At 39.2% G+C, this 13,170-nt stretch overlaps 2 protein-coding genes across 2 annotated transcripts in view; one reads left to right on the top strand and one right to left on the bottom strand.

Annotated features, from left to right (window-relative positions):
• The window catches only part of LOC126188547 (solute carrier family 22 member 7-like), a 172,560-nt gene that overhangs the window by 89,488 nt on the left and 69,902 nt on the right, over nucleotides 1-13,170 (top strand). The window lies entirely within an intron of this gene.
• The window catches only part of LOC126188558 (ribonuclease H1-like), a 211,126-nt gene continuing 199,407 nt past the window's right edge, over nucleotides 1,452-13,170 (bottom strand). The window contains exon 7 of the mRNA XM_049930178.1: nucleotides 1,452-2,069. The gene's annotated coding sequence lies outside the window, so the exon portion shown is untranslated. The remainder of the gene's footprint in view (nucleotides 2,070-13,170) is intronic.

Raw genomic sequence — 13,170 nt, 5'->3', positions numbered from 1 at the left:
CTTTGATGCTCTGGATTGGTGAACCACGAAGCTCTTAGTGATCGGACAGCTCCATACACACACTCCAACACTGCTCAGGGGCTGCCAGCGGTCCCAGCTGACTGCATCGTGTGGAGATAACTTCCCTCATCCGCAGAAACTGACTGACTGCCCACTGGTCCGTCCGCGACTGCTGCTCCGTCATGACTGCACTGCTGGTGGGTCTCCCACTCACTTCCAGACACACAACAGTGGAAATACTGGCTCACACCCAACCATGCAGAGGGAACACGCCCACTGGCTAAACAACATCCCTGAACCAGGAAAGAACCGGCCCAAGTTCCACAAGATGGTAATTGAAGGGGCCCAGAAATCCTCAGAGAACATGTTACACATCACCCCATAAGACGACTGACCTATCAGAGCCAATATATCGAAAACCTTTAAAATAACTCATCAATCAAATTCACACAAACTACACACACAACCTGATAAACACTTGCACTAAGACCTGAACGATACCCAACAGTAACTAAGCATGCACCAAGACAAATTGGGAGTTGATGCACATAGACACGGCTGACCCATGAATGATCAACAAGCCGAAACGCGTCGTCTGGTAGGACGACCGACCAACGATCCACCAAGACTGTGTGGCCCAGCTCAAGTGATGCGTGGTGGCAATGGTCAGGTGAGCCATGTCGATGCAGGCCTCACTGCTGCTCCAACCTGACTGCACAAGTGCTGCATTGCAGCTCCCAAACTGTCAGGTCCGGTCTGCACTCCAGACGCATTCCAACTGACTGGCAGCCCAAACTCATGAGCCAAACTCGCTATCGCAACTCGCTTATGACAGACAATGACCTGGAAGTAATAGCAGTCGAGCAAAGGTACTACAAGAGGGGATATATCGATATGTGCTGCCAGCACCGGTCACGGACAGGCAAAGTAGCACCTCAGTGACAGTAATAATTTAAATTAACGTAGTGAGGTGGACGTACATTTAAAACCAGGGCATGATGGTGGGGACATGGGCCATGCACAGCTCATGGCCCAGTGCATCACCCATGTGTTGTCTAACCCTTTGCGCTCTCTCGCTGCATTTCCAATATTTATTTAGCTGTCGTGAACTGAATAAAGGCCATTGTAAACTATTTAGTTGGGTGCAACGAAACTATTTGCAGGTGAACAAGGGAAGAGAGATTTTGTGCCTTTTACTAGTCCTATGGCACTGTTTTGATCTTTCACTATCCTTTGAAGGAGTGTTCATTGTAATTTAATAGACAGTATAGGGAAGAGTCGTGCAGTATCGCCCAGCTTAAGTTTTTCGACTTTAATGTGTAACTGTGGTGGTTAATCAGAAAATTACTATACTATTCTTTTACCACCACAAGGCATGTTCTATGAATACAACAGTGTAATGATTTTTATTTTTTATTTATAGTACCCAGTTACATCAAAAGTAAAATAATTACAATTTCAAGGCTTGCAGAAATTGGTTTGCATTATTGGCCTTGTCTTTTCTGTGATGATATCAGTAATTAATCACACAATCCACTCATACTTATTGAATAGTAATAGAGCACATAAGCATGCAAACTTATTGCTACTATTTGAGCTCAGTTCACAAATGTTTAGCTCACTACTTTACGGAGTTCACTAATAAAATACAAAATATTCCCCTGATCCACACATCCAAAATGTACCTAGCCTCTGTACTTGGTACACAGCACCCAGTCACATTCAAATGATCCAAACACATAATGTGCTTTTCAGTCTCTTCTGTTAACCCATAGTTCTATAAATTCCAGTTTTCTTCGCTGCTTGTAATTGGTTTTCCAGGGCCACCCTTTGCATGTTTTACTGTGGAACACCAGACTTATGTTCAGCTTCTTAAACTCCTTCTTAGACTTTATTTTTTTCTGCTTTCAATCTCTTCTCTTTAGTATGATCTTTTTCTTTTCTGATCATTGAAAAAGCTTCAGCCACCTCCCTCATGGTTGTTTTATTGGATGTTACCATGTTCACATTTTCATACACTTTTCATTCAATTTTCCTCTAATTTTTTTCTCATTTTCCACCATTTCAATCTGAAAAGAAGTAAGATCAAGAAAATATAATTTGAAAATTGAAATTACCTCTGGCTGATACAGAAAGACAATCAGGAAGCCGGTATCGTATGACAAACACACAGTAGCTTATAGCCATATTATTTGCTATTTTATAGAAATTATCATGGAACGTTTGTTAGATATCATTCCTTACATTAGTTAGTTAGTTGCTTGCATGTTCAATTGATCAACTGCACGGTACAGTAGCTGTTATGATGTGGAACGTGTCAAGTGCACAAGAAATGCACATATGAAACAAGATTTTTTAATATATATATATATACATATATATATTTAAAAAGAAAGATGATGAGACTTACCAAACAAAAGCCCTGGCAGGTCGATAGACACACAAACAAACACAAACATACACACAAAATTCTAGCTTTCGCAACCAACGGTTGCCTTGTCAGGAAAGAGGGAAGGAGAAGGAAAGACAAAAGGATATGGGTTTTAAGGGAGAGGGTAAGGAGTCATTCCAATCCCGGGAGCGGAAAGACTTACCTTAGGGGGAAAAAAGGACAGGTATACACTCGCACACACACACATATCCATCCGCATATACACAGACACAAGCAGACATTTGTAAAGGCAAAGAGTTTGGGCCATATATATATATATATATATACACATTATTCACCCCATTCCCTTAAATGGAACAACATGCATATATTAGATTTACAGATTTATTTATTCCTATTCATAATTCATCTATGGCATAGAAGGAGTTGTCAAGGAGATATGATTTCAATTTATTTTTTAAGCTATTACTGCTGCCTGCCAGACATTTTATTTCATCTGGTACTTTGTCAAAAAATTTTATAGCAGCATATTTTACCTTTTTATGTGCCAAAGATAGGTTGACTGAAGGATAGTGTGTCTTTTTTTTTCTGGTATTATAATCACGAATGTCACTGTTGTTTTTAAACTGGTCCATGTTATTGAGAACAAATTTCATTAGTGAGTAGATGCTCCAGGAGGCTGTTGTAAGAATTCCCAATCTTCTAAAAAGATACCTACAAGACGTGCGACTATGAACCCCACACATTATACTAACTACTTTCTTTTGAGCATTGAATACTCCTTGTCTAAGTGTTGAGTTACCCCAAAATATTATTCCATATGACATCAGAGAGTAAAAGTATGTTAGCTTACTAATTTCTATATCCTCAAAATTGGCAATTATTCTGATTGGAAAAGTTGCTGAACCTAGTCGCTTTAGAAGATCGAAAATATGAATTTTCCAATTAAGATTCTCATCTATATGTACACCCAAAAACTTAGTATACTCTACCCTGTCTATTGACTTCTGCTGATGTGTTATATTTATTGAAGGAACTGTACCTTTCCCATCAGAAAATTGGATGTACTGCATTTTTTCAAAGTTTAGAGCAAGCCCATTTGCAGAAAACCAATTAATGACTTTTCCAAAGACCTTGTTTGTATCATTTTCAATTGGAGGTTCTTTTACTGGATTAATAATGATGCTTGTAGCATCAGCAAACAGTCAGTTCAGCTTCTTGTTTCAGATAAGGGATGTCATTCACATTGAACCCCGTGGAACACCTAATGTAATTTCACCCCAGTTAGATGAAGTGGCAAACTTATTCGAATCACTTGACCCATATAAAAAAACTTTTTGTTTCCTGCTCTGTAGGTATGACTTAAACCACTCATATGCTATTCCATTTATATCATAGAGTTGTAATTTCTGTAACATAATGTCATGATTCACACAATCAAATGCTTTGGACAAGTCACAGAAAATTCCTGTTGGTGACATTTTACTATTTAAAGACTATATTATGTGGACAGTGAAATTGTATATTGCTGTCTCAGTGGAACAGCATTTTTGAAATCCAAACTGTGATTTACTAAGTATCCCATTACTGTTGTGATGGCTAACCGCCCGAGTAAATTATTTTCCTGAAGATTTTTGAAAGTGCTGTAAGCAAGGATAGTGGCCAATAATTATTGACATCTGTGGTGTCCCCCCTTTTGTAGAGAGGCCTGACAATGGCACATTTTAACCTGTCTGGGAAAATTCCTTGAGTTAGTGATGCATTACATATGTGACTCAGAACATCAGCTGTAATTGCTCCACATTGTTTTAATATCTTATTAGAGATGTCATCTACTCCAACAGAACATTTATTTTTCAAAGATTTAATAATTTTACTTATTTCATAAGAGGTTGTTAGGTGAAACTTAATCTGACTAAAATTTTTCAAAACTGCCTCTTCCACGTACTGCCTGGCTTTTTCTTTTGAACTATTCTCACCAAATTTTTCTCTTACACTTGAGAAATGGTTGTCAAATACCTTAGCAACTTATATACTTTTGGTTAGGATGGTCTCATTCTCTTTAATAGTAATACTACCTACCCCAGTGGATACTTTTCCTGTCTCCCTTTTAATAACATTCCATATTAGATTTGATTTTATTGCCGGAGTTGTTAATTTCTTCTCTAACATACGTATTTCTTGATTTCCTTACAACTTTTATAAGTGTGTTAAAATAATTTTTATAGTGTTAAACTACTTCTGTACAAATACATTATCTATTAGAGTGCTACTGTCTTGGGCTATATGTGTAGGGAAATTGACCACTAATTCTAAGCTATATGCTGTTAATAACGCTTCTAGTTCAGTTTTCCTATCAGAATTACTTATAAAGTTTACATTGAAATCACCACAGATTAATAACTTCTTCTTTTTGTCTGACAAACAGCATAATAGGGAGTCAAACTTTTTTATGAATAGCTCCCAGTGTCCTAATGGGGACCTGTACACTGTTGCTGATATCAGTACTATGTTATCTAGCTGAAGTTCACATGCACAAACCTCCAAGTGCTGATCAACACAACATTTGCTTACTTCTACAGTTTTGTACTTATAACCTTGTTTTATGAAAATAGCAACTCATTCTTTATCCACCCTAGATCTACAAAAGAAAGATGCTAAATTATACCCATTTATACTGACAGTATCCATGCCTGCAGTTACATGGTGTTCAGACAGACAGAGTATATCACTCTCATTCTTATTTTTGAGTTCATCTAAACACACTAATAGCTCATCTACTTTATTTTTTATCCCCCTGATATTTTGATGAAGTAAGTTGACACTGCCCTTAGCTTTGCCCCTATTTACTGTACATGAAGTTTCTTTTATTCTATTTATCTTGATTGTTGTCTGTCTGTAACATAGGTAACCGAAATATAGCAACTTACCATCAGGAGAGACATCACAGACCACAAAATATTTTCTGTGTGCTAAGAGCTACAGTAACCACACCATCAAGCACTGACAGTAGAAAAAGCAAGAGAGGAACGAGGTATTAGGCTCCAGTGCACATGGATACACACCCCTGGACCGAGCAAGGTGGCGCAGTGGTTAGCACACTGGACTCATATTCGGGAGGACGACGGTTCAATCCTGCATCTGGCCATCCTGGTTTAGGTTTTCCGTGATTTCCCTAAATCGCTCCAGGCAAATGCCGGAATGGTTCCTTTGAAAGGGCACGGCCGACTTCCTTTCCCATCCTTCCCTAATCCGATTAGACCGATGACCTCGCTGTTTGGTCTCTTCCCCCCAAACAACCCAACCCCCAACACACCCCTGCTTTTGGTTACTGTACATTTCTGCTGTGTGGAGGTGGAAAGGGATATCACAGTAGTGGTCAGTACTGTAAGCTGGCTGATATTGCATGACTCTCCCCTAATGTTCTAGTTTATATTTAATAATCAACCAAAAGACTTTTAATGAAATTCACTGTTTATTAAAATAACAATTTCAAAGTAACAATACTTCAGTCCTTACTCACACTCATAATTCTCATTGATGAATTTATTTTACTGTGGTTAATACCATTCCAGAGTATCTTTATGAAAATTACTTAGTCTGATAATCCACACCACAGTGGCTCTGCCTTTCTGCTGTGTCAGTGTATTATGCCTCTGGACTGTTTGCTTGGCCATAACTGCCTCGATGCCTTGGAGACAGTACTTGTCATATCAGTGTGCATCCCCTGTTGCAATTTTGCTTCACTAGCCTGAACTGACCCAGTTAAGTACACTCTTGCATTAGTGGTGGACGGTGTCTCAATTTCATTCAGCTGTGCCCAGTAAATTTATCACTACTTACAAACTAGTACAATTATATCACCAAATTCTATTTTCTTGTTAAATTCTAGAGCAATCATTTAATAGTAAATAGTTCTACTCAATTCTTTCTCATGCTTAGCATTCCTCATTGTCTATTGGATGGCCTCTTACGTAATTCTTACTCAACCAGTTATTACTTGCTTTCCATAAACCAGCTAGGAACTCCCTTGAGTAAGCAATGCAGGACTTAATTATCCATGAACTGTGTGATGTAATACCTCCTGCAATGCTGTCATTTCCATCACTTCCACTGCCGCTCTCCCATCCAGTAAGTTTACTCGAGCTTGTACGATGTCCTAATCCCAATCACTTGTTCCTAAAGCCATCTTCATTTATCCTGTTAACTCAGATGTTAATTCTCATTTCAACCTGGTGCTATTCAACATATCCTGTATCAGATTTGCCAGCTATGTGGTATACCAATCAACAGTTGCCTTGTTGTTATTTGTTACTCCATGCAGCCATTCCAATGTGTTATTTAATTACTCAGTGTCATCACTATCTACTGTACCAAACACCATCTTCAATAACTTTCCCCATGCATCTAACCATACCCTCTTCCATCATAATGGCTCACATAGTGCTAAATCCATCATTTGGAGCAGCTGATGCCTTAATTACTCACATGAGAGTCATCATCCCTGGTCAGCTTCAAGATGCATCCTGGCAAATTTCTTTTCCAATCTTCATGTGTCATATCTTACTTGCCATGTATTGTAGGTTAGCCTTCATGCCCACTGGTGGCTGGTTAACATGATATCCTTCTGGCCAGAAAACAACAGTCCAGCTTAGACTCGTTGGTTCTGTAGTGACTCCACTACTTTCCCCCAAAAAGGTGCATTACCATCAGAATTGTCATACATGTCCTGGGCATTATCAGTGGAATGCATCCTTGGAGGAAAGAAATTATCATCCTGCATCCTCCTCTCGCAAGGTTGGCCATACGTGGTTAATTACTACATCAAGCACCATATTACCATAGTGTCCTTCCAATCACTTACAAATTCAACATCATAAAACTTAATAAAATGCAACAAAAATCCTCAAAATACTATGACCCAACTTGAAACACCCCCGATTAATTCCTTTATTGGGTTTTGTGTAATTTATCGTAGCCGCCAAACAGTTAATTATTATAATTATATGACCGTGTGCTTAATAGGTGAAAGGCTATTGGTTTTTTTTCTGCTGTGGTTTCGGGGATATTTCAACCGAGTGCGGCTGTTTTGAGATGGAATAGCTAATGATTGAAAGTCTGTCTATTATTAAGGACCACAAAGGTTACGATGTACAAACTGATATATATTTCCTACTAACACACAAATTCTGAGGCAGTTGCTACCTTCGCCTTACACGTCCAATTATGATCTTTTTATTGATTGCTGATTTTCAGTACTTCGTCACACGCAATGCTGATGGTTAACATTCACAACAATCCTCTCTGCAATCCATAGTTGTTGCTGGCCAATGCGGTTGACGCGAAACACATAATTCGGCACTTGTCACTTTCTGTTTCATATCACTCGAGAATCGGTATTAGTGAGGGTCAACCCCACGACGATCAGGGGGACGTGCTCATTCATCATACTCCGGTGAATTTTACCATTTACAGCTCACGCGACCACCATTCTTACCCATCTCTCCAACACTACCGCTCACTCGTCACTCTCCCATACTACTACTGCCCTCAACACTAATCTCACTGCCTCTTGCAGCTCTTGACAATCGACTCCTGTCTACTATCGACCTGAGCGTCGGATACTAGCATCTATGTTCGTGGGATCATAGATCCCTTACAAACTGCAATGAGACAATGTCACATCCTGCACAATTAGATATCTACTGACATGATCTGAGTGTGTAAGGCATTACACACATGCATCTGCACTACATAAAAAAGTACAGCATTTAAAAGGGGAAGATAGGACAGCTATAGAAATTCTATGAGTATGATTCACAAATTTGTGCAGTCCTAGTGGACCATTGTCACCAGCACCTATGACACAGCATAAAATCCTAATGGGTGATAACCCTCCTGTCTCAGAATCTCACTGCCTCCTGCAGCTCTCGACAATCGACTCCTGTCTACTATCAACCTGGGCTGACTGCCAGTTCTCACTTCCTTCTTTCCCTTCTTAGGTTTAACTATCCCTTTCGTACATTTGGATAATGGTAATCACAACAAAACCTATATTTTTATCCCCTGTGGTGATTTCTTTGGCACAATGACAAAGGATGCTCCCCATGGATAGTCACTCTCCTTAATAATTCTGTCCTTCTACTGTTGGTTGGTGAATTCCACCATTATTGGTTGCAAGTGTCCAACATTCTGAGACAGGAGGGTTATCACCCATTAGGATTTTATGCTGTGTCATAGGTGCTGGTGACAATGGTCCACTAGGACTGCACAAATTTGCATAGAATTTCCATAGCTGTCCTATCTTCCCCTTTTAAATGCTGTACTTTTTTATGTAATGCAGATGCATTGATGGTTTGCTTGTGGCAAAGGTTTCTACTCAGTGTACCTAAATCATTCTCGACCAAGCTGTCCAAATATGTAATCTGTAATCCTTTTGGTAGGTCCACTTCATCAGAGCTAAAATTATCCAATCACTGGAATCATGTAGTCTCCATCCACTACCTGCTTGCATGATGCACTTCTACATACAAAACAGCGTGAAGTATCAATTTCTTATTGTGTTTCAATGGCTCTATAACACAGAACATATTGTTTGGCAGTTCAGTGCCAACACTCACCTCTCAATATTTTATCATGCAAATTGAGCTTTAAAGAACATGTACACAGTTTATTCAATGCTATTGAGTTCAATGGCTTGCTGTGAAAGATCAGTTTCTGCATGATACTTATTCAGAAAATCCAACCCTAGGATTGCATAGTACCCTTCACTGATGTGGGGTAATAGTTCCATATATTCTCAAACAGTCCTTACTATGGATCATAGTCCATCAAAACTCTGAGCACTTATGTGCCTCATGCCCATAACATCAACAAGTACCAAATGTGTATGATATTGCCAGCACACATGGAAATTCATGATCCACCAAATTACAATACTAGCACCTCATTGGCTGCAAAAAGTACTTCCTACAGTTTCCTCTAAACAGTAATAAATCCACCAGTAACAAAAGGGTTCACAGACTGCACTTTCCTGTTCCTATATGCATCATATATATCTGCCATGGCCGTGAATGAAACAAAACAAAAAGGCCACAAAAATAAAAAATTCATTCACCAACACTGTATTGCTGAAGTGCACATTAAGGCTAGAGCTGTGGTTCTGAACCCAGCTTCATATGTCAGTGACCTCTTCTAATGGTGTGACAGGCCTCTGAGGTGGGTGGTGGAACCACATTAGCAGAGATCAGGAGGCCAGTGACTCAACAACCTGGCGGGGTACCAATGTGAGTAGAAGACTGGTAATCATCCAACATATGAAATCATCATTGTTAAAACATACATTTACTGTTCATCAACTACAACAATCATGATGATAGAGTAGCCCTTGGACATAAGCAGTAGAGACTTGTGAAAAGCTGTCACCATTAGCACGAGGTCTGGTGGTATGCAACGTTGTGCAGCTTGTGGAATCATGACAGCAGTGACTCAGCAAGGTGGTGACCACAGCAGCAAGTGGTGGCCCATCATGGAAACTAGAGGTTGCCCTGCAGCAGAGAATGGGGTTTGTTGAGGTGTGCAGAATCAGGCCATCAACCCAGCACAGATGAAACCATTTACAGCAGCAGCAGTGTTTGCCCACATAAGCAGAGGCAGGCAGCAGGGAGTTAGCCCACACAAGTAAACATTCCTTAGCAGCTGCACTACCATGGGCTCAAACTGAAGGCCATCTGTGGAAGGTGCTCAGACCACAGCATTGTTCTCAGAACTGGCAGCAGGGTCACAACTAGCAGTGATTGAGTCAGGATACAGAGACTGGTAACAGCTGACAGACTTTAAAATCTCTTGCTTGAAATGAGGAGTATTTATAAAGGCTTGGCCCTGTCTTGTTTCGCTAAAGCACTGGTATCTACCGGATGATCAAAAAGTCAGAATAAATTTGAAAACTGAATAAATCACCGAATAATGTAAATAGAGAGGTACAAATTGACACACATCCTTGGAATGACATAGGTTTTATTAGAACAAAACAAAATACAAAAGTTCAAAAAATGTCCAACAGATGGCGCTTCATCTGATCAGAATAGCAATAATTATCATAACAAAGTAAGACAAAACAAAGATGATGTTCTTTACAGGAAATGCTCAATATGTCCACCATCATTCCTCAACAATAGCTGTAGTTGAGGAATAATGTTGTGAACAGCACTGTAAAGCATGTCCGGAGTTGTGGTGAGGCATTGGTGTCGAATGTTGTATTTCAGCATCCCTAGAGATGTCGGTCGATCATGATACACTTGCGACTTCAGGTAACCCCAAAGCCAATAATCAAATGGACTGAGGTCTGGGGGCCTGGGAGACCAAGCATGATGAAAGTGGCGGCTGAGCACAAGATCATCACCAAACGACGCACGCAAGAGATCTTTCAGACGTCTAGCAATATGGGGTGGAGCACCATCCTGCGTAAACATCGTACATTCCAGCTGGTGTTTATCAGCCAAGCTGAATTTTATCTAGGTTTTTTTCCTTTTCTAATTGAAGAACTGCTCAATAGAACCCACTGCCCTTGTTGATAGGGTGATAAAACTGAACTTTTGTTACCTAACTTTATTTGCCTAGCAAGTGCCTTGAATTACACTGTTCCACTCTTCTCCATACGATTTTAAGTCTCTTTTTAAATCCTTTGACTTTATATGAGAATTACATATGAGTAACTTTTTAATTTGAATGTAGGGCTCATTTTCCCCCTTCCACAACCTTTTTTAAGAATAAAGGATAATTCACACAGCTGATGTCTAAAATGTTCCTGAAGCTGTAGCAAGTCACCTCACTAAAATATAAAAACACTGTTCTCTTCTTTGATGGCTGTTGCATCTTCTATATCTCTAGCTGGACAGGCTGCCACTGTAAAGTGATGGCTTAGTGATACTTATTTATTTATTTATTTATTTACATTTTCTTTGCGTGGATTCATCGTAGTGATGGCTTTTGCAAACATGGTTATATTTACACTTATAAAATAAACTATATTCTGTAGCTGTTGCTTCTTATATATATTTTTTACATTTATCATAATACAGCTGTTACAATCACTATCTTAAAATTCATTGAAAGAATATAAACATTTTTCTATTAGAAAAGATTTTAATTTTGTTTTAAAAACATTTCCCGTGTACATTCTTAAAGAGTTTGGTATCTTGTTATACCAAATCAAACCACTGATATATTGACTTCTATCAGTCATTTTTAACATTGTTCTGTTACAGAAATAGCTACACTTTGTTCTAGTGTTGTGAACATGTACATCACTGCCCTTGATAGCTTCTGTTGGTTGACTTATAAAAAATACAAGTATTTTGAAGATGTACAGAGAATATATTGTCAGATATTTGTGCTCCAAAAACACTTCATGACATGAATCTCTATGTCCCATCCCATGTATATGTCTTATTGCTCTTTTCTATATTCTTTTTAAATGTACATCGGCTGCATAGCCCCATAGTTCAATTCCGTAATTCAGAAAGGGGTAAAGTGTTCCATAATATACTAATTTCAGTGCTTGGCTAGGAACTATCTTTGTGAGCTGGCTGAGGAGATATATGGCACTACTGACTTTTCCGCATACGAAATTAATGTGGTATGTCCACCGCAAATTTTCATCAACATATACACCCAGGAATTTACAGTCTCCATTTTCTGTTGCAGAGATATTACACACACTATTCATATTGTTGTGGTGAGAACTGCCTGTTTTAAATGTCAGTAGTTGAGATTTGGTGACATTCACCTTGAGCCCTGATCATTGAAATATTTTGTTACTTCTGTTACACCACTAGCAAATGGTCATCTAAATGTTGAGGTCATGACAATGTGGCAAGGTGTTAAGAGCTTGGACAGCAAATCAAGGGCTCTCATGGCTGAAGCTAGCTGAGACTATGTCAGACAAGGCTGTCTGCATGTATGGCAGTGGGGAATGTCTTGACCATATCAGCCATTATGACATGCTGTAGGCTTTATTGGCTGACTGTGCACCAACTAACTCTCTTCTGACAGTTAACTCATGGTAAACATTGTGACAAATTTACAGCTTCCTTCATAGAATGAAAGGTGGCTACCAGCCAGTGAATGTGGTCATGAAGAGATGTCCTATTAATGTCAGAACAAAGTCCAAGAAAAAAGGAGAATATGAGAGGTCTCACATCAAATCATTGCTAGCTGAAAGATGGTGCCAATGAGGGCTCAGGTCTAGAGCTGACACACTTTGACAGATGCCAATGATCAACACGTTTCCTCTCGTACACTTCCGACTGGCTACCAAGAATGGATGAAAAGTAAGCATGCTGTCAGTGGATCACACTCCACAGGAGCAAACAGTCTTTGCTGAAATGACAATCCTTTGCTGCACATGGGTCAAAATGAATTGAATTTCAACATTGCAGACGAAAATTTAAGTGAAAAATTAGAAATAAAAGTTTTTAATAGCCCCTAGATTGGGTAGGCGACCTGCACGGTTGCAATATATACTTTAGGATGATGCAAACAACTTGGGAGACCTTAACTGTCAATAAACTCATCATTTGAAAACACAGCTGGAAGAATAAAGTGTTATTTACACTATAAAAGACATTTTTCTGTGAAATGATGAATGTATGTTTATTTTGTGCGTGTATGTGTGCACGTGCACGTGCATAGATATTGCTGCACATCCCAACAGTGATTGTTGTATGCCTTGAAAAGTGTGATGCACTGAGACAGACTGTCTTATGTTGAGGTGATAA

Source organism: Schistocerca cancellata, chromosome 1 (genome assembly GCF_023864275.1).
Source record: "Schistocerca cancellata isolate TAMUIC-IGC-003103 chromosome 1, iqSchCanc2.1, whole genome shotgun sequence".
NCBI classification, from domain to species: Eukaryota; Metazoa; Arthropoda; class Insecta; order Orthoptera; family Acrididae; genus Schistocerca; species Schistocerca cancellata.
The sequence above is the reverse complement of the archived record's forward strand: the minus strand, read 5'-3'. Positions and strand labels throughout refer to the sequence as shown.